We start from the raw sequence: 367 nt of genomic DNA on the forward strand, positions 1-367 counted from the left end.
TATGACCACCCGCCTGTTCTGGGTGTCCACCCGCCTGTTCCATATGACCACCTGCCTGTTCTGGGTGTCCACCCGCCTGTTCTGTGTGTCCATCCATCTGTTCTATGTGACCACCTGCCTGTTCTGTGCGTCCACCCGCCTGTTCTGGGTGTCCACCCACCTGTTCTGTGTGACTACCCGCCTGTTCTGTGTGACCACCTGCCTGTTCTGTGTGTCCACCCGCCTGTTCTATATGACCACCCGCCTGTTTTGGGTGTCCATCCGCCTGTTCTGTGTGTCCACCCGTCTGTTCTGTGTGTCCACCCGCCTGTTCTGTGTGTCCACCTGCCTGTTCTGTATGACCACCCGCCTGTTCTGGGTGTCCACC

The sequence above is a fragment of the Mandrillus leucophaeus genome, unplaced genomic scaffold (genome assembly GCF_000951045.1).
Source record: "Mandrillus leucophaeus isolate KB7577 unplaced genomic scaffold, Mleu.le_1.0 Scaffold373, whole genome shotgun sequence".
Lineage (NCBI taxonomy): Eukaryota > Metazoa > Chordata > Mammalia > Primates > Cercopithecidae > Mandrillus > Mandrillus leucophaeus.